This window comes from Polypterus senegalus, chromosome 10, assembly GCF_016835505.1.
Source record: "Polypterus senegalus isolate Bchr_013 chromosome 10, ASM1683550v1, whole genome shotgun sequence".
NCBI classification, from domain to species: Eukaryota; Metazoa; Chordata; class Cladistia; order Polypteriformes; family Polypteridae; genus Polypterus; species Polypterus senegalus.
Window position 1 is genome coordinate 160,204,275 of NC_053163.1, and position 19,106 is coordinate 160,223,380.

A 19,106-nucleotide genomic window follows, 5' to 3' on the forward strand; every position below is an offset into this window, starting at 1 on the left:
CATGCAACACGTCACCACCATGCCATGATTAGCGAGTATGCGGTGCCTACTTAATATGAAGTATTCACCCCCAAGTGGAAGTTTTCACATGTTGTTATTATGCGAGGGAAAATCAAAACGTAAAGGCAATTTGAAAATGGATAGAAGCTAACGCCATACAACCTGTTTATTAAATCATAGGGAAACTACAAAACAGAAATTAATGTCCAAGTGGGTGTTGTGTGGTAGTTTTGGTGTCAAAAAAACCAAATGAAATCCGCTGTGGTTTAACGTTGTACAGTACACGGGTAAATCAAAAAGTAAAGGCAATTTCAGTATTAACAGAGTTACCCGTGTACTGTACAACGTTAAACCACAGCAGATGTGATTTGACTTGTTTTTTTTTGACCCTGATCAACAAACTTCCACGTGACATTCGCTTTGACATTAAAGAATCTTTATCTATTGTTCAGGGTCAAAAAAAGGTTAATTCGATTCCCTGTAATTTAATGTTTTATAACAATGCAATGTGGAAACTTCCAAGGATGTAAAGACCTTTTAGAGGTGCAGTGACCACATGACCTCAACACTTTTGTCTTCCAGTGCTGTCACCACAAGTCTAGTGATCTGAGCAGCAGCGCTGTGTTAAAATAAGGAGAAGAGAGCCTCACTTTAAATGCCGAGACTGAAGGAGCTTCACTAACCTGACGTAGCAACTTTACCACAAAATATTGACTTATTAGGGCCTAGTCTGAATAAGGCACAAAAAATCTGCAGATACACAAGCAAAGTGAGGGCCGTTACTGTCATGTGTGCAGAGCACAGCGGAGTTCTTACTCAGATATACAGACAGGATTATATTTGTCCCAAAGGGGAAATTTAGGTTTACTGAAGCTCAGGAAATATCATAATAAACAACAAGAAGAGCCCCCTGAAATACACATAAAGAACTGCAAAAAAGAAGAAAAGTGTGACTGGGCTAAGGATAAGAGAGTGAGGCCTTACAGTGGCGGATTGCTGTTGGTGTGCCACTCGCTAATCTGCTCTGAGTGTTTTAAGAAATCATCAGCATGACACAACGGGATTACCAGACCCCTTCACTTTCTGCACACTTCATCCTTTTATAAATTTCATTTTAAATGGATATAGCTCAATAACTCATAATGACAAAGAAAGAACTTGTTTTTAGAAAATGTATTAAAAATCAAAAACTGAAACAAGCATGGTGCACATGTGCAAACATACACACATAGCCGTGTAAGAATATCACTTCAAATGGGTGGGCTGTCGCTGGAGGACCTTAGCAGAATCAACACAGTCCCCTGTGCTATCGATTGAACCACTTTAACATTTACTGGAGGACAAAAATTGTTTTTAAACAAATGCTGTATAAGAACTGGGCTTCTGTCCCACTTCTTCTCTACCTCCCTGTGTCCACTTGGGGTTCTTTCCACAGTCCAACGACATGCAGGTCAGGTGGATTGGTGACGCTAAATTGGCTCTAATTAGTGTTCTACCCAGTGGCAGGCTGTCGCCTTGAATAGGGTCTTTCTCCCACCTTGATCCCTGTACTTGCTGGGATAGGCTTCTGTAGCGCTGCGTGGGATTAAGAGGGTCTAGAAAATGTTATAGAGTTTTATATATATACTGTATATACGTGTGTGTGTGTGTGTGTATATGTATATACAGTCGTATGAAAAAGTTTGGGACCCCCTCTCATCCTGCATAATAATGTACTATACTTTCAACAAAAAAGATACCAGTGGTATGTCTCTCATTTCCTAGGAACATCTGAGCACTGCGGTGTTTTCCGAACAAAGATTTTCAGTGACGCAGTATTTAGTTGTGTGAAATTAAATCAAATGTGAAAAACTGTCTGTGCACAAATGTGGCTCCCCTTGTCATTGTGCTGATTTGAATGCCTGTCACTGCTCAATGCTGATTACTTGGTTGGATGAGCTCATTAAGCCTTGAACTTCATAGACAGGAGTGTCCAATCATGAGTGGTCAAAGGTATTTAAGGTGGACAATTACAAATTGTGCTTCCTTCCCTTTGACTCTCCTCTGAAGAGTGACAGACAGCATGGGATCCTCAAAGCAACTCTCAGAAGATCTGAAAACAAAGATTGTTGAGTCTCCTGGTTTAGGGGAAGGCTACAAAAAGCCATCTCAGAGGTTTAAACTGTCAGTTTCAACTGTAAGGAATGGAATCAGGAAATGGAAGGCCACAGGCACAGTTGCTGTTAAACCAACTCATGTCTGACAGGCTAAGAAAAATACAGGAGCGGCATATGGAGAGGCAGGATTGTGAGAATGGTGACAGACAACCACAGATCACCTCCGAAGACCTGCAAGAACATCTCGCTGCCGATGGTGTACCTGTACATCGTTCTACAATTCAGAACATCTGTATGGCAGGGTGATGAGAAAGAAGGCCTTTCTGCACTCACACCACAAGCAGAGTCGCTTGTTGTATCAAATGCTCATTTAGACAAGCCAGATTCATTAAGAACAAAGTGCTTTGGACTGATGAGGCAAAAATGGAGTTACTTGGTTCTAACAAAAAGCGCTTTGCATGGCGGAAGAAGAACACCACATACCAAGAAAAACACCTGCTACCTCCTGTCAGATTTGGTGGAGGTCCCATCATGCTGTGGGGCTGTGTGGCCAGTTCAGGGACTGGAGTCCTTGTTAAATTTGAGGGTCGGATGAATTCAACCCAATATCAACAAATTCTTCAGGATAATGTTCAAGCATCAGTCACAAAGTTGAAGTTACGCAGGGGTTGGATATTCCAACAAGACAACGACCCAAAACACAGTTGGAAATCTACAAAGGCACAGTCCTCTGACTTGAATATCATCGACAGTCTATGGGATGATTTGAAGCAGGCTGTCCATCAAATTGAACTGAACTAGAGAGATTTTGTATGAAGAAGGTCAGAAATACCTCCATCCAGAATCCAGACACTCATCACAGGCTATAGGAGGACAGCGTCGAGAGGCTCAAAGGAGCAAAAGGAGGCTCAACTAAGTACTGATGTCACATCTCTGTTGGGTGCCCACATTTATGCACCTGTCTAATTTTGTTATGATGCATATTTCATATTTTCGGTTGATCCAGTAAACTTAATGTCACTGCTGAAATCCTACTGTCTCCATAAGGCATGTCAGATATTAAAAGGAAGTTGATATTTTGAAAGCTCAGCCAATGAGAAACAAAAATCTAAAGAATTAAGAGGGGTTCCAAAACTTTTTCATACGACTGTATATATGTATGTATGTGTATATATATATATATATATATATGTACACTATAAACTGTATATACTAGCTACTGTATACCATCTATCTTTGACAGGTTAAAATCTAAGTAATCAACGTAGATTAACGTCCCCTTTAATGTCAGCAGTGCACCATGTAATGCCTTTTGTCTATTTTATGTGTTATTTGAAATGGGATTCATAACAGCAGTATTAATGTTTGTGATGCGCCATCTGTTGAAATGAAAAAACGCAATGTATTTTATTGCAAAAAATGTTTGTGATGCACCTTCTTTTGAAAGGACAGAGGCTCAGCCACCAGACGGACACACAGATACACAGACACTTTGCCTTTCATTAAGGTATTTGACAGATGAGCACTAAAATGAGAAAGTCGAGCAGATGATCCCAGACTAATCCTCCTCCATTACTTACCTTGTGAAGATGAAAACAGCTGAGTATTGTTCATTTTATGCATGCTAAAAAATAATAATAAGCTCCTTGAATGCTGAATTTTTCCATTCAGTCAAACGCACTTCATGACTTTGCATGCTGAGGAAGATACTATGTAAGGTGCTGGATTACTGTGAGGAGACTGTGCATATTTTATTTCCAAATAAATTATTATATATTCATATGTTGTAGATATTAATGTCAAATGTTTTGTTTACTCTCGTTCCAAGTGGATTGCTGCCACTCGAATACTCTGACTGAACTGAGTGACTAATGACTCACCAACATGGCTTGATGGGCAACATTAAAAAAAAAAATTTGTCTTAAACTGGCACCTGAAGCCACAGTTCGGTGACAATTGTCACAAAGCTGTCAGCATATCCTCAAACCACACACAGTCTAAATGGTGCCCTCACTTTGGATCATTCATCTCATCTCCTTTCCAGCTGCTTTCAGAATCAGAGATTTCACCTCAGCCAGATTGATAAGCAGCTAAAGTGGGGCACACTGTGTAAACATAAAAACGATCAGTATGGATGTATGTTGGGTACTGGTGTAAACTAAGTTCCTGTTGAGCTCATTTCAAAGTAACAGCCTGGATCCACTCTGCTAATTCCTTTCACAATTTAAAACACTTCCATCATGTACTCTCTTAACCTCTGTATGAACCTCTCCTTGTATCACATATCCTACAGTCCAGGAGTCAGCCTTGTCGCTCTTCTCTGGACTTTCTCTGGTGCTGCTATGTCTCTTTTTGTAGCCCTGAGGCCAAAACTGCACACAGCACTTCAGGTGAGGCCTCACAACATCGTAACACTTGGGCCCCCCCTAGTGGGGAACTGAGTAATCTCACAACACTTGGACCCCAGTGTGATTCTTGAGTGTGGTGCCCATCCTTGTTATGTGTTTTCAGTCCAGAGACCTGCCATCAGAGTGGCAGGGGCACTCAGAATCGTGTGGCATTGTGTGGATGTGCCCGGCAGGACTGGGCCACGTTATACAGTCCTGGGGTGGCTGCTGGTTTTTGTACTCGGCCATTTCACAGTCATTGTCCCTCTAATTGAACTCATTGTTAGTTGGCAGTGTAGCACACTGGTTAAGGCTTTGGACTCCAAGGTTGTGGATTCACATTCTGATATTGACACACCGTGACCCTGAGCAAGTCGCTTCAATTGGAAAAACAAAAAAAATGGAACCAACTCAGATTTTGTATGTCAACTCGGGTAAAGGTGTCAGCCAAATATGTTCATGTCATTTTTTATTCTGTATCTAGAATATAACAGGAGTGTGACATTTGGGACAGCTTGGCTATTAGCGAAACAAATGAGTGACAAATGAACTGAATGGTCTCCTCTTGTTTGTCAAATTTCTTACGTTCTTATGTAAATTTATAAGAAACTTAGAAACATTTGTGATTTTGCTCTCTCTTTAAGCTTTAACATTTTTTATTCATTCACATCTCCTTTAATTGTGCAGTAATAATAATGACAATTAATAATAAGTGGAGTACAACAACAACATTTATTTATATAGCACATTTTCATACAAGGAGTAGATTATATAGTGCCCTGATGTTGGAGTACAAGTCAATGGAGGTTGTACTTAAGCTTTATAACGCACTAGTGCAGTTTAGGACAAAACAGCACTATAGAAAGTCCAGAGAATACCAACAGAAGATTGATTGACAAAGCACCTGGTGACAGTGTCCTCTACGCAGGGAGAGGCACAACATGATATTTTATTAGCTGGTTGACTGAAAACTTGTGATCGTGTGGCATTGTGGTGGAGCATTCTGTAGAAGGGTTCAGTTAAATGAAGGTCAATCAGTCGTATGACTGGCATTGTGGTCCTGTTTGATTTGTAGAGTGCCTGGTGATGACACTCAGGACGAAGGTGCCCAGCACCAGTCGGTGTAGGCCAGTGAACTTAATGTGAAGGAATGATTAATGACAATTTAATAAATTGTTAATTAGGGAAAATGTAGGAAAAGTCACAAAACTTTGTGATGAGCTGATGAAGTTTACGGTGCTTTTACTGCTTTCAAACACAAAACTGGGCCAGATCTGACCTGAAGACATTGTAAGTGTTAAAGGTTTTCAAGGTTTCTGTTTCAGCTATGTGGCTCTGCATTTTATTTCCAGATTCTCATAACTGTTTTCCTCAAAAAGAACTTCCTTTACATCCGGGTTTAACTACACTTGTCCTTCATTTCCACTGGTGTCCTCAGTGCCTTTGAGGATGTTGAAGACCTCAGTTAGGTCCTCATGTAGCCTCCCTCTGCCTGGAACTAAAGAGATTTAATTCCCTGAGTGTCTCACAGTAGGACGTGTCCTTAGGTCCTGGGGTGTACCTGGTCCCTCTCCTCTGCACAGCTTCCAGTACCAAAGTTAAAGCGAAGTGCGTTTAAAACTGAAGCCAGGAAGCACTTCTTTGTGCAGAGAGTTCTGGAACTCTGGAACAAACTACCGAGACATGGAGTGGAAGGAGAAACCTTGTCAACCTTTAAGAATGATCGGGATGAGATGTTGGAACAGCTTAGCGATTGATGGACTGAATGGTCTCCTCTCATTTGTCTGATTTCTTATGTTCAACTGCTTCTCTGTCTTTCTGGTAGTGTGTCGGCCAGAGGCACAAAAAGAGCCCCTAAATGTGCAGCGTTTCTCAAATCCTTCTCACATTTTCATTATCTTTGTAGCTTCCAGTGGAGGTGATCCTTTAATGGCTTGTAGATTTTTTTCATTGCTTATGAGGTACCCTCAAAATGGTCAAGTGCGATATGCTGAAAGTGATGAGCAGTAGCATTCACCGATTTTTTTTTTTCCACCTTCATGTTGTTTAATAACCTTTTGTTTCACTTACAAATTGTACGTCTCCTTTGCCAGTTGTTGGTGTTGCTGCGTTTGGGAGCCATGATGTACTTCACAGTAATATTTTTAGAAAATGAAACCGAGAAAAAGCTACAATACTCAAGACATGCATTATGTGAGTTTGGCTGCTGCTGCCAAGGATGTAAATGTGGTTAGACGTTGCCTGAATTTATTTGGCACATATCTGTAACTTTAGTAAACTTCTACACTAAACGGTCCAAGGTTTGTGGACACCTGACCATCACGCCTATTTGAGCTTTTTGGACATCCTTTTCTAAAACTATAGACGTTAATGTGGAGTTACCTCCACTACAACAGTGTGTCTGTGTGAATTTATGCCCATTCAGCCAAAAGAGTGTTTATGAGGTCAGGTGCCAACACTGGATGAGAAGACCTCACTCACCAATTGTTCCCAAATGTGTTTGGTTAGGGTTGAGGTCATCAGTCAGGTTCCTCCATGACTTTATGGTTACTGTTTTTTTGCACAGGGGCACACAAAGGGGCCTTCTCCAAACTAGAAACCCACAGTTGTCTGAAATGTCTTTTTCTGCTGTGGCATTAACATTACCCTTCACCAGAACCAAAAAGCTTAGCCCACTCGTCCACCAAACTTTATGCGCAATGTAGTCCGGGTGGAGTAGTGGCTCTGAGGCTAAGGATCTGCACTGGTATCCCGAAGGTTGCTGATTCAAATCCCTGTCACTGCCAAAAGAGAGCCTACTCTGCTGGGCCCTTGAGCAAGGCCCTTAACCTTCAATTGCTCCAGGGGCGCTCGCTGTACAATGGCTGACCCTGTGCTCTGACCCCAAGGGGTATGCAAAAAAACAAGTCATTTCCTTCTGGATTAGTAAAGTTGTGTCCTCCTGACATCTGCCAAATCCAAATTGGTCCATTGGACTGCCGGATAGTGAAGCGTGGCTCATCACTACTTTTCCTCTGTTCCAGGGCCCAATGGCGGGCGTTGTGCTTTACACCACTCTAGCTGATCTTAGGTTCGGCCATTGAAGCCCATTTCATGAAGGTCCTGATGCACAGTTCTTGATGTTGCTTTCAGAGGAAGTTTGGAATTCTGTTGTGAGTGATGCCACACAGGATGGACGATGTTTACGCTGTACTGTATGTGATTCTGCACTGTGAGTGCATTTTTGTGGTCATGGCTAAGCTCCTCAGTGTTATCACTTTACAATAACAGGACACTTTCAGTTGACCATGGACAGATCTAGCTGAGCAGAAATTTCATGTACCGACTTGTGGTAAAGGTGGTACCTTATGGCAGTGCCATGTATAACATCACGTGTTATGTTTCAGTGGAGGTTCCCCTGGGACATAGGGCTAAAACTTCTCATTCATGTCTGTTTTGTTCAATTTTTATGTTAACATCCATCCATCCATTATCCAACCCGCTATATCAAACTATGGGGTCACGGGGATCCGCTGGAGCCAATTCCAGCCAACACAGGGCGCAAGGCAGGAAACAAACCCTGGCCAGGGTGCCAGCCCACCGCAGTGATAGATAGGTATATATAGAAAAAGAGAGATATGACAGGCACTTTATAATAGATAGATAGATAGAACTTCATTTACAGGAGGAAATGTGTCTTTTTATAGAAGCTCTTTAAATTAATAATAAATAAATATATATACACACACACTATGGTCTGAACACGCACCAGAGTGACTAAACAGGATGAAAATCTAAGAAGTAAGAAAACGTCTGCCTCGGCAGTCCCAGTCCCAGTAAGGCGCTATACAGGTGTATTGCCTTTTGGTATAGAGGAGCCCCTGCCGCGTTTCTTTACACACTTCTACTGAATAATTGATCTGAAGCTGACCAAGAAAAAAACGTATGTCAACTTTGAAACTTACTTTTTAATATACAACTAATTGCACAGAGTTTTTTGCATTTTTGATTACATCTTGCCTGAAGAAGGGGCCTGAGTTGTCTCGAAAGCTTGCATATTGTAATCTTTTTAGTTAGCCAATAAAAGGTGTCATTTTGCTTGGCTTTTCTTTGCATTTTTGATAAACTTCGTGGACACCTTGTATTTCCGTGACATTAATAAACGACATCCTAAAAGGTGAGGACGAGTGCAGGGCCGATGAAGAGCTATGCCCCGCCCCCAGTGCGTCTCTCCTCCCCTCCTGTTTCTTTTTTTTTTTTTTTCTTTTCCCAACACAGCACAACCTGCCCCAGTCGCCCCGATGCCAGACCCATTACTGTGGGCAGCTCAGGTGGCAGGACAGACTCCCATGGGCGAAATGTCTGTTTTGAAGTTTGACACCCAGGTTTATAATGTAAAACAATCCTGAATGAAATTCATTTGTGTGCTCGTTGCTCGAGTCTGACTCCGTTTAAAATTACTTCTGGGTACCCTTAGAAATTACAAAACAAAAGGAAGTATAAAGCAGACGTATGACTCATATACCTTAAAGCGAGCTTTTACACCAAGGTGATACTTTTATTATATACTTAGCTATTATCTTTGGGGAAATATCTGAATGGTGACTGGTGCCTGAAACCAGATACTGACATTTAATTACATTTTTATTTAATTATGTCCCCCACCCCGCTTCATGTTGTGTTTGCTCACAGAGCCTTGGCAGCCCTGCACAGACTAAACTCAACATCTCGTAACCCAACAAGACCCCGTGCCCCTTGGTGACCTGCTTATGACACTCTGTGGGCATCAGAAGGGATTCAAGTTGTTGTTCATTTTGATCTCATTTTTATTTTTGTGTTTAAATGTATCTGTGAGGGTTTTAATAGACTAACTTCCGCTCCCTGCTATTTACATTTCACTCGGTTTCTTATTCTGATGCCACTACAAGTTTTTGTTTCATTACAAGCCTCATTTCTGCTCTCTTTTGATTAGTCAGGGATTCAGGCCGATGTGTGGAAAGAGTTTGTCATAATTGAAGCTCCTTTTTGTGGTGGTCTCTGCAAAAGGTGCTGTATTGATTAGCAAGAAATTTTGAAAGGTCATCGTTGGTATCCTGCTATATACAGGGTGATTCAAAAAGATTTATCCGATTTCAAAGTGCCATATTTTTACAACCGTGAGGCACCTAAGAACCAATCACACACCAATTGAAAGAGGGGGTCCTAGAGTTTCTGACACCGGAAGAGGGATCCCTTCAGTCTGCGCATTTCTCAACAACGAGCTCCCTCATCGCTGGATTGGCCGTAAAGGAGCCCACAATTTGGCTCTCCACCTCTGGCCCCTAAGATCACCAATTCTTACGCCATGTGCCTTTGTACATTAAGGATTCTGATTATGTGCCACCATTCCCAACAACACTGGATGATCTCCGTTATCGCATTGAAAGAGCCGTAAGTACAGTGACACCCGACACGCTCAATCGAGTACGAGCTGAATTTCACTGCCGCTTTGATGTTGTCCGTACAGCTGGAGGAGGTCATATTGAGTGTTATATAATAAACTTTATGCTCACCTAAACCAATTACAATTTACTGCATTGTTCTGTAATGATTTACAAGTGAAATAAATCATTTTGAAATCAGATTATTCTTTTTGAATCACCCTGTGCATTTAGACGACATAATCTCATCCTTACCACCTACTCAATCCAGTTCAGGGTCATAACAGGACAGAAAATTGCCACTGTAGTGCCCAGCCTCTGGTACACCCACAGGGACAATGTACCTCACCTGCACGTCTTTGGTAATGTGGAAGGAAAACTCACACATTACACAAGAAATGTCTATTGGATTCAAACCCAGGAGGCAGAAGCACTGCCCGCTGCACCGCCAACATAACCTACTCAAGCCCACGTAATCCAATACATGTTTACAGGGGTCAGTGCCTGTCCCACTGGGCAGGAACCACGTCTGGACAGAATATACAAAAAAACACCAAGACAGCAACCATGTTTAGAGTTCAGGCCCATAACACCAGATATGTTTTTAGATAGATAGATTCTTTATTAATCCCAAGGGGAAATTCACATAAAATTTATAATAAAAAAATCCATGTCAATTAGTAAAAGCAGTAAAAAGTGTCCAGGGAGCGATTCCACATAAAAGAAAGTGGTAGAAGTGATCAGTGAAATAGAGAATAATTGAGAAAAAAGGTAAAAAGATAAAGTCATACACGGAGCTGCTAGAATGGCTGCCATTCTCGGTGGCGCCGGATGTATATTTATATATTATTATTATTATATGTATGTAATTATATGTATATTATTATATATAAATGATTTAGATAGGACTATAAGTAACAAGCTGGTTAAGTTTGCAGATGATACCAAGAAAGGTGGATTAGCAGATAATTTGGAATCCGTTATATCATCACAGAAGGACTTGGACAGCAGACAGGCTGGGGCAGATTTGTGGACGATGAAATTTAATGTCAGTAAATGTAAAGAATTACACACAGGAAGTAAAAATGTGAGGTTTGAATACACAATGGGGGTCTGAAAATCGAGAGTCCACCTTATGAGAAGGATTTAGGAGTCATAGTGGACTCTAAGCTATCGACTTCCAGGTTGTTACTTGTGTTGAGAAGACATCAAGAAGGCTAACAGAATGTCAGGTTATATAGCGCCTTGATGTGTGGAGTTCAAGTCACAGGAGGTTCTGCTCAACCTTTATAACTCACTGGTGAGGCCTCATCTGGAGCCCTGAGTGCAGTTTGGGTCTCCAGGCTACAAAAAGGACAAAACAGCACAAGAGAAGGTCCAGAGAAGAGCAACAAGGCTGATTCAGGGCTACAGGGGATGAGTTAGGAGGAAAGATGAAAAGAGCTGAGCCTTTACAGGAGATGAAGAGGAGACCTGACTGAAGTGTTCAAAATGATAAAGGGAATTAGTCCAGTGGATCGAGACGGTGACTTTAAAATGAGTTCATCAAGAACACAGGGACACAGTTGGGATCTTGTTAAGGGTAAATTTCACACAAACATTAGGAAGTTTTTCTTTACACAAAGAACGACAGACACTTGGAATAAGCGACCAAGTAGTGTGGTGGACAGTAGAACTTTAGGGACTTTCAAAACTCGACTTGATGCTTTTTTGGAAGAAGTAAGTGGAGAGGACTGGTGAGCTTTGTTGGGCCGAATGGCCTGTTCTTGGCTAGAGTGTTCTGCTGTTCTAATGAGAGAGCAGAGCAGCACCACATTGGCACCACATACACTGTTACGCGGAAGCAGCTTTGTACAGACAACTGTCATGTAGACGTCAGACAAAGAAAGAGTTTTGATGCACCCTGTGGCCAAACCCATATAAATGAACATGTTGGAATTGGAAAAAAAAACACTTTAACAACACAACAAAGCCATCTCTTTATGACATCAGTTCAGATGGCATTTCCTCGATTTCCCCAGAAGTGACCTCATAGATTGAATGGTATCAGTAATCCTTTCTGCAGAAGGGAGGAGCAGAGAGATTGTTACTTTGCAGTGCCACCTCACATCTCGGAGTAGAATTATAATCACTGAGGCCCTTAAGCTGTCTTCCAAGCGTGTGACACTGTCTACATATACTGTAGTTATACCGTGCCTTCAGAAAGTCTTTGGACCCCTTCACTCACAGCACACTTTTGTGTTGCAGTTGTGGCAGTCATTAGAGCTTCTTGAGCCAGACATGACTGGCTCCACACACCTGGATTTGAAGATTTTCTGCCATTCTTCTCTGCAGGTCTGCTCCAAGATGTTTGATTGCGATCAAGTCTGGGCTCTGGCCGGGCAACTCAAGAACATTCACAGAGTTGTCCCTAAGCCACTCCCGTGTTGTCTTTGCTTTGTGCTTAGGGGACATCATCCTGTTGGAAGACAAACCTTCAGCCCATTCTGACAACCGGAGTGCTTTGGAGTGAGCAGGTTTTTGCTAAGGATCTCCCAGTACTTCATCCATTCAGATTTCCTTCAACCCTGTCTAGTCTTCCTAGGCCCTGCTGCTTCACCATTGGAATGGAATTGCACAGGTGATGAGTGGTGCCGGACTTCAGATGTGACCCTTAGAATGGAGAACACACACCCCCGTCTGGGTCTGTTGTTTCTCATAGTCGGAGAGTCCTTAAGGTGCCTATTTGCAAACTCCAAGCAGGCTTTCATGTGACCTCTAGCCATGTTTCTATCAAGCCTAGGTTAGTGGAGTGTTCCAGTGGTGGAGATGCTCCTTTCTCCACACAGGTTCTCTGGAGCTCAGCTCTTCTCTCACACTTGCTCAGTTTAGCCAGGCAAACAGCTCTAGGAGGCATTGTGTTTGTTTCCAAACTTCTTAAAGAACTATGGAGACCACAGTGCTCTTGGGAAACTCCAAAGTTGCAGAATTCTTTTGTAGCCCTCCCTAGATCTGTGCCTCGGCACAATCTATATAATAAAAGCCCAGCGCGGTGTCCATGTCCGTGTCCGGGTCCGCGTTCCTTTTGGCTGTATAGCCGCCCCGTAGAAAAGCTCCAGTCCGTCCCCTCTCAGAATTCCTGCTTACCCCCCTCCGTTCTTTCCCCTTTTCTTTTATTCTTCCTGTTCCCGAAAATCTTTTCAAAACAAAAGTAAAGAAATAGACAGAGCGTCACATTAACGGCTTCTCCCCTCTGCCTATTAAATAATCAATAAAATGAAATAAAAAAATCAAGAAAGAAACAGAAACCACAACCTACCCTTACAGCGTCCACCGCGCTTCTGGCGTCACAGCCAAACACGTGGTGTATGCAGGTTACGCTAAATAACGCCCGTACTACAACAGATTATATTGTTCATATACTATTAATTATTTACAGGGATCAACTCTTTTGGGGAAGTTCATAAAAAAAAAAAAATTAAAGTATAAATAACATGTGCACTTGAGTATTTCGAGCCCCACGTCTGAGTCGGATGGTTCACCTGATCACCAATTCGTGTCTTTCACTATGCCTTTCCGTCTTCAGCTATCCATGTGCACTTGTACGGAGGAGACCTTACGGAACAATGCCGAAACGAAACACAACTAAACCTGCTGCTGCGAGAGACGACACATCACAGCGTGATCACCAAGCAAAGAGGCAAAGGCGTGACAGTCGCTCGCAAGAAACGGACACTCAGCATTCACACAGATTAGCTCGACGACGCGTCTCTGCCGCAACAAAGGCAACTGAAACCCTACAGAGAGAGAAGACAGATTACGCCGTGATCGCGAAAGAAAGAGGCAAAAGCGTGTCAATGAGACACCCGACGAGAGGTCCTTACGATTGAGTCCTTCAACTGTGGTCATCCAACGCGCAGCGTAGCGCGCGCCAAGTTGCTAGTCCTATAATAATAATTAAACGTTTTATTTACATTACACCGTTCCCCCTCTCAAGGCCCAAGACCAAAACTCTACAGGTAGTTCCTTCAAACTGATCACTTGGTTTTTGCTCACCCATGGGACCTTCGATAGACATGTCCAATAAATTGAACTGACCACAAGTGGACTTTAAACAAGGTATTGAAACGTCTCAATGAATGGGATATGCCTGAGCCAAAGCAGAGGGTCTGAATACTCCAAATCAATGAGATATTTCAGCTTTTTAGTTTTTAGTAATTTTCAAAAAAAAAAATTCTAAACTCCTCTTGTCACTTTGTCATTCTGGGGGTATTGAGTATTGTTTCTAAGTAAGGATACCAGGGTTCACATCCCGGGCCCTCCCTGTCTGGACATTGAACGTTCTCCCAATGTCTGAGTGGGTTTCCTGTCCAAAGACATGCAGGATAGATGAACTGATGATGCTAATTTGGCCCTGTTGTGTTTAGGGTGTGTGTGTGTGTGTGTGTGTTGTCGCCCTGCGATGGACTAGCGCCCTGTCTGCGGGTTGTTCCTGCCTTGCACCCTGGACTAGCTGGGGTAGGCTCCCCAACACCCTGGTCTGAATAAAGCAGGTCAGAAAATGATATGTCATGATTTTAGCATAAGGCTGCAAAGTAGCAAAATGTGAAACAGTGAAGGCAGTCTGAAGACTTTCTGAAGGCACTGTATGTGTGTATCTTTATTATAATTATTTGTAATGTTACCTCTAAAAATTCACTGTTTCCTTTACAATAATGATAATATTATGTGTCACACTCACCGCACATACAGAGGGGTAGGGGGGTTTGTGCTTTAGGGGGAAACTCTACACAATGTGTTTCTCTGTAAAGCCGACTGCGCACCAAATTGAAATTGCAGAACAGGACAAGCAGGCCTCATCAGAAAGTACATATGAGTTATTTACAGAAGTCCATAATCGGACAGGCATGAGGAGACCACACACAGAACAGCAGATGGCACAGAGGCCACATCCAAAAACAATAACCAAAAACTAAGCCGGAGGTCAAAAAAAATACAAGATATCCAAACAGGTATGAAAAACACCCGAAAAAACACAAACACATGCCAAAGAGAAAAGTCTAGACAAACTGCTTAAGAGAGCGGGACTCAAGGTGGGCTACTGCACAGACACAGAACTTCACCCAGGCGCTGTCTGAGCTCCCTCAATTTATGTCACCTGCCCCACCATCATGTGTTTGGTGGGCAGTAATTGTTACATAGCAACAGGCATGAATGGGCGGGGCTACTGCAAATGAGATAGGAAAAGAAGGGTGATGGGGGAAAGGCCCAGCCAATCACTGACATACAGGATGGACTAGGGGCGGGGCCTGGCCTCATCCTGACACTGTTAGGATTCAGTTGGTTTATTTTTGTGTAAAGCTTCTTATTGAATGCAGACGTAAGCCCTGTTCGGTCGAGATTAGCTTTACATCAGGAGGAGGGGTAAAGTCATTTTAAAAAGGGGGGATTTCAGTAATTTTAGTCCTGTCTGAATCGTCAGATCAGTAACTTTTCATGGACTGCAGGTCCATGTCTCAATAAAAACCAGAGACATATTTTCTGTAGGAAGTCTATAAAAAAGAACCACAGATTAGTGCCTTCTATCTATCTATCTATCTATCTATCTATCATATAGTGCATTCTATCTATCTATCTATCTATCTATCTATCTATCTATATAGTGCCTTTCACTCTATCTTTCTATCGCCTTTCACTCTATCTATCTAGTGTCACAAACTCCACACAGAGTCATATCAAGGTTTGGGGCAGCCACCCGTATATTTGGTATCCTGGCTGCAAAGTCGAAAATTGAATACAGAAGTGATGTGCACAAAACCGAGTCCAAAACAGAACTGAGGGAATAGGTAAATGGTGGAGGCTTTTAAAGGGGAAGACAGGAAGTGAAGTCAGAGGGGTCGAGCTCACGAGGGTCTTCTACCATAGGCTCGAGCCCGGAAGTGACGTCAAGAGGGCCAGGTGGAATCTCTCGTGAATGGTCTGCAGGAATGAAAGAAAAAGAGTCAGTGCACTCTGTCACATCCCGGTCTGACTCAGAGCTGCTTTTACTCAAGCCCTTTAGCTGCCTCCCATGCACACGTGTGTGACAGTATCTTATCTATCTGTTTTATAGTGTCCTATCTATCTATTTAGCTATCTGTCTGTCTATCTGTCTATCTATATATCATGTGACATGTTTAGAAACGGTCACCCATGCACAGCCCAACATCACAATCAGACAGTAGATGTTTGTTTCATTTTGTGCGTTCCTTATAATATTTTTTGTTTCTTGTGCATGAGAGGGTGGAATGTCAGCACTTGATCTTCTCGAGCGATGCCGCCCATTGTGTTACTATAGCTTACCACATCACACGGCTTTATGACTTCCACATTTCCCCTGACCTGAACATTGACAGTTGCAGCATTATGAACAGTGATTAGGGGCCTAACATCTTTCTTGGTCTTCTGCTTTATTGCAGAGACTTTGCCTCTTTTACTGCAAAGCTACTGTACTTGAACCACAGTGAACCTTCATGGGACCAAATTCACGAGGCATATTACGGCGGTTTGGTTGTACAGTGGCATATCTGCTTGTCCCAGCAAAAAAAAGATTTATTAATTTTTGAGAAAAACTGGGAGACTTGCATGAAAAAAGCAAAACAAATAAAAAAAAAATAAATGCAAAGACTAAAACCCAGACAAGAAGTAAGAATCAAAGTCAAAAATCAAGGCAAGACACAAAGAGGATTTTAAGGATTTATTGGATAAAGCCTAGTGCGTTACGCTGATATATAATCCCATTGTGCTGATGAACCCGTGGTCATGACTTTAGTAACAATGTCCCTAGAAATATAAAAGGCAAGCCTAGCAATGATATGCAAAATGGTGCCTCATACAGAAAATAGCAATAAGACCCTAAAAATCATCCATGATTGTGATAGTTTGCATCAGTTTCACCATCCGTGTCAGTGTCTGATCAGTTCACTTCATTATCACCTCCATCGATGGTTCAGTTTCAGTTTGTTCTCATTTTCATGCCATTGTGTTTTGCTTGAAGACTCCACCCCACACATGAATATTGAGAGGTAAAACACATGAAAATATTGCTGTTTTTTGCTGCATGGTGTTATTTTATCCACTAAATGGCAGCAGAATACTCTCACTCGCGTTACTCATTCTTTAACACCTTACATTAGATTTTAACAGCTAAATCTAGAGAGACATTCAGGCTTAACCGTCTTTACACAGAAATCAGAGCCCAAAAGGTTCTCAGGATTAACGTCAGGGAGGTTCAAATACTTACCTGGTTGGCGATTTTTATTTTTGTCTTTGTTTCTTCAGTTTCCATTTCTAGATACTAGGGTGTTGCACCGTGTTAGCCATTATGAATGTAGAGAAAAAGCCAAGCAAAATGACACCTTTTACTGGCTAACTAAAAAGATTACAATATGCAAGCTTTCGAGGCAACTCAGGCCCCTTCTTCAGGCGAGATGGAATCAAAGCTTGCATATTGTAATCTTTTTAGTTAGCCAATAAAAGGTGTCATTTTGCTTGGCTTTTCTCTACATTTTTAGATAGATAGATCTTTATTGTCATTGTCACTTTTACAAAGGAACAACGAAACCGAAGGTGCTGTCGTCTCAGTGAGAGGCATAAGAGTTAAAAAGACAAGAAGAAAGAAAATAATAACAAACCGAATAGAAATAAAAGTACTTTACAAAAAATACAAATTGCAATGGCTGACTTAAGGTCTATATTGCACATTTAATGAATGATAAGGAGAAGTTTGATTCGGAGTTCAGGGCCATGACTGCTTTCGGATAGAAGCTGTTTTTAAGGCGCTTTCTCCTGGTTTTCATGGCTCTGTATCTTTTGCCCGATGACAAAAGCTGGAAGAGGCAATGACTGGGATGTGATGAATTCTGTGAAATGTCTATTGTTTTTTTTTTTGATTTCATGTTTTGGTTTTGTTTACCAGGCCATAGAAATCCTAATTACAATCCTAGCTTCATTTTCCAACTCTATCTCTTCTTCTGGTCTTTTTTGTCATTTTCTTCTATTTTCCATCCTTCAGTGCAGCATGGACTTTATAGTTTAAATAAGGAAATTTAGAGCAGTTGATGGCCATGCTTAATTCTAGTCAGGATTACCTAGTAAGGTATGAATTACTGCATAATGCATATGCATGTTTGTATTTCCAGAATGGCAGCTTATAGATGATATGTAAAAAGAAGAAAGGAAGACAATTGAATTCCATTGAGTTTTATTGTTCCCCGAGGGAAATTGCTGGCAGGTTTTACAGAGAGAGTGTGACATTAAAACATTAGAAACACATCACATAGAACACAGCCATAAACATAAACTATGCACAAATGAATATAATATAGCACTAAACATAATACTTACAATATAACATCAGATTCTGCATATCACACAGATCATGTCAACCATTAAGACTCGACTAATGGCGGATGCAAATGAAGCTCTTCATCCCGTGATTTAAACTTGTGGATTTTTACTAAATGTCGTGTCACATTACTCAGCTTGTCAGTCATAGGCAAGTCAGAGGTAATCACACCGAGTGCCTGTGATGTCCCGTCGTGTAGTGTGACATACCCAGTGGCTGGCCAAGGCCTGGTTTTGCCTTAAGTCATAGGAGCAGGCCTCTGTGTACATGAGAGCTGAACATTTCCAACACTTTGAGTGTTTCCAGGAGCACAGTGGCCTCAGTAGTTGTGAAATGAAAGGCGTTTGGAGCCACTAGGATCCTTCCTAGAGTTTGCCAGCCGGCCAAACTCAGTTACCCTGGTAAGAAGGGCCTTGGTTAAGGGAGGTAACCAAGAACCTAATGGTCTCTGTGACAGTGCTTTGGAAATCCTCTGTTGAGATGAGAGAACCTGTCAGAAGGGTGACCATCTCAGCAGCACTTCATCAGTCAGACAGCAGCCACTCTTGACCGCCCACTCGGAGTTTGCCAAACCGCCTTTAAAGGACTCCAAGCTGAAAAAAAAAGGTCCGATGAAACACAAACCAAACTCTTTGAGCAGAACTTCACACATGATGAATGGTGAAGAACAGACACTGCTCATCACCTGCCAAGTACCATCCCCAAAACGAAGAGTGTCAATGATGGCAGCATCATGCTATCATGACATGAGACCCCAGACGGAACAGAGGGAAGGATAAAAGCAACCAAATACAGAGAGGTCTTTGAAGAACACCTGCTTGGCAGTGCGTGCCACCTCAGACAGGGACAACAATTCAAT

At 42.0% G+C, this 19,106-nt stretch overlaps 1 protein-coding gene across 7 annotated transcripts in view; it reads left to right on the plus strand.

The window, feature by feature from the left end:
• The window catches only part of nfic (nuclear factor I/C), a 468,411-nt gene that overhangs the window by 389,310 nt on the left and 59,995 nt on the right, over nucleotides 1–19,106 (plus strand). The gene's annotated exons all lie outside the window — the stretch shown is intronic.